The sequence below is a fragment of the Cynoglossus semilaevis genome, chromosome 14 (genome assembly GCF_000523025.1).
Source record: "Cynoglossus semilaevis isolate Cse_v1.0 chromosome 14, Cse_v1.0, whole genome shotgun sequence".
In the NCBI taxonomy this organism is placed as follows: domain Eukaryota; kingdom Metazoa; phylum Chordata; class Actinopteri; order Pleuronectiformes; family Cynoglossidae; genus Cynoglossus; species Cynoglossus semilaevis.
The window spans coordinates 1,918,908-1,921,867 of record NC_024320.1 but is presented as its reverse complement, the minus strand read 5'-3'; the positions used below and the strand labels follow the sequence as shown (position 1 = coordinate 1,921,867).

The following is a 2,960-nucleotide window of genomic DNA, read 5'->3' as shown; positions in this document are numbered from 1 at the left end:
GGACTATTCAATTATAAATTACTTTGGCCTTAACAGTTTTTAAAAACTTAGACAAGCATTTCGGACACCAACATACCTGACACAGTTCTGATCCTAAAGAGTGTGAACATAGTAAGTGCAAAAATCCAGTTAGTTCTATGGAACACAATCACCTATTGCGAGCAGAATCAGTCTATTCTATTGATGTTTTTCTAGTTTGCACCAACAGAGGGCGCCATTTAATACCAGGAAAGTGATTTCACGTTCCTGCTTCTTAGTTTATACCCAAGTGTCAGTCTTATCTTTAACAGCTTTGGTCAGAGTGGCAGCGATATAGATACAGGGAAGGTTTAAATGTGTGTAAGGCTGTCTGTGTGTGTGTGCGTTTGTTCCGTAATCCGAGCTCCGAGGTCAGAGTGCACGTTTGCCTTCTGAAGCTCTGGAGTAAACATTAAAATAAAGCTTCACACAGGAAACCCCCCTAATCTGTCTGTCACACCAAAAAAACAAAAACAAAAAAATCCCCAAAAAACAAGCCTCTCTTTCTCTCACACACACACACACACGCATTCACACACAGTATTTTCTCTCTCTGTTAGAGTTGGTCGTGAGTGTCAGATTTAATCTGCTACCGGGGTCGAGCTCGCTCTGGGGTACGAAGAGAAACCCATCAATTTGAGTTTGTTTGCGTATGTGTGTGTGGTTGGTGAGCAGAGGAGGAAACTGCCTTGACAAATTTAATAAAACACCTCGGCATGGCCACAGCTCCTCAACTCGACTTCTGTGAATAAATATATGTGTGTGTGAACCTGCTACACACTGCATTACCACTGTGTATAATTGTCTCATTTTTTTTTTCCTTCTCCCCCCTCCGACGGCCATTTCTCTGTTCAAGAGTGAATCCTATTACGCGTATCACCATCACACTCACGGTGGTGGATGGAGAAGACAACAGCCATGCTGTGATCAAGACGATTGATCAGCTGTTTGTTGTGGTGCTGATCTTATTGATTGGTGAAATGTTCTATTATTTCCCATCAGTCATATACAAACAAGGTTCCCTAAAATTTGCAAACAGGAGATTTTATCAGTGACTAAACTAGACCTCAATACAAGGTAAATAGTATTCTGCAACAAAACATGGTTGTAGTGTTCAGCCCGCTGATCTGGCCAATCAAAACCAAACGAGTATAAGCCAGGTCCTCTCCTGGCCTCGAAGAACCCAAGGTGCTAGCCTTCTGACACAAAAGTATTAAAACTAATCAGCTAACAGATTAAAAAGTAACACACCAGGGCCTGTTCTGGGTCAAAATACTAGTTTTAAACCTCACGGAACCAATTTACTGTATCTATTTTTGATATAGAAAAAAAAAAAAGCTGGCAGCTTGTTTGTAAAAAAGGTATGCTGTTGAAAATTGGATTGTCTTGTTCTCATATATGAGAAAAAAAAAATTGCTGTTTTTACGGTAAAGCCGTGGTTGCCGAAAAAGTGCCGTAAAATTACAGTAAAACAGTTTCTTCATTTACTGTAAAAATAAATGTTTGTATTTCAGTATTTTAAAAAATGTAAAAAGTTCTATTATGTGAAAAATACATGTTTGTTTTCATTTAAAATGACATGGGAATATTTTTATTTTAAAAGTACAATGCCGGCAGCCGTGGTTAATTTACGGCTTGATAATGTTGACTTTACGGTTAAAAGTGTTCTTGATTTCCTATTTACTCTGTACAATTAACGGTATAAATTGTAAGTTACAAATTTGTTCTGTAAAAGATACCATGGATTCTTGCGAATGTTAAGGTCCAAACAGAAATCTCCCTAAACATTACAGTAAATGCGTGATACTGAAAATGTAGGATGTGCATTTTTAATCGTTTATGTAGTGCAGTCCTACTTTTGTTTCTGTAAACTTCATACACAGCACACAAATTTATATTGTTAAATTAGTTAATGTTCCAAAAATCACAAAAAACATTCACCGTAGTACTTTTCAATACAAACTCTTTATTTGAAGTCCAAACTTTTCCAACTTTGCCAGCACAATAAACTGCAGTAAAAACGTAAAAACACTCTACTCACAAACTGTAACAGTTTGAAAAAGCCAGCGATTATTTTCTTCTTTTCACACTCAACTTTGGTGCCTCTGTAGATGAGAAGAAACTCCTTCATGAGAGAGAGAGAGAAAGAGTTAGAACAAAATTCGTTTTAAAATGATTGCAGTGAGCAAAATGAGTGGACAGATTTAATAGGTACACACCCTTAACAACAAAATATCTGCAGTGTATATCATATCAAACGTCATCCCTCGACATCACTGGTAGGTCCACTCATGGTTGGCAAGGTCTGAGATCAGTGTCAAGACTCTGGGACTGACCAATAACACTTTTTTACTCTTCTTGTGTACTTATTTACTGAGTTTACTCAGTATTACTGCATGCAGGGTATGCTAGGAACTATTTGTAATTCTAATAATGATAAAGAATTCAATTTTTCCCGTTGGAGGAACTCAAGTGTGGACTGTAGTTTTACCAGGCAGTGTATGTTGAAGCAGTAGTAACTGCCAAACATCAGGCAGATGGCAGATGTGAAGAAAGTGATGTGGTTGTTGACAACCTCTCAGTCAAAGCTCAATATAAATGTCTGAGCACCAATGCAGGAGGACCCTAGGAATTAAAAAAACAAAGAAAAATTAAATGAAATGACAACAGCTTCAATATCAGCATAACTAGAAATTCAATGGTACTCACTGGCGTTCACAAAGTGAGACGGTGCATTTTAATGGCGTTAAAGTCACGTCCTGATAAACTGTTGATGTACTGTTATGGTGACGATAGAAATGCGATTTTAAAGCTGCATATCCCGAAAGCACCTGCTTACAACTTGTTGCTACACAGTTGAAAAAACGTCAGGGTTCATTGCGGTGGAGTTTGCAATGCAAATTATATGCTTTTACAGATTGGACGTTTTCTCCACATGTTAT

The 2,960-nt window shown here is 37.7% G+C and overlaps 1 long non-coding RNA gene across 1 annotated transcript; it reads right to left on the bottom strand.

The window, feature by feature from the left end:
- Positions 1-1,963: 1,963 nt before the first annotated feature.
- On the bottom strand, positions 1,964-2,686 carry LOC112488068 (uncharacterized). The gene is made up of 2 exons (XR_003051779.1): positions 2,238-2,686; positions 1,964-2,143 (listed from the first exon to the last, which is right to left on the bottom strand). It is a non-coding gene; the product is annotated as an uncharacterized LOC112488068 (long non-coding RNA).
- Between the last annotated feature and the right edge of the window lie 274 nt (positions 2,687-2,960).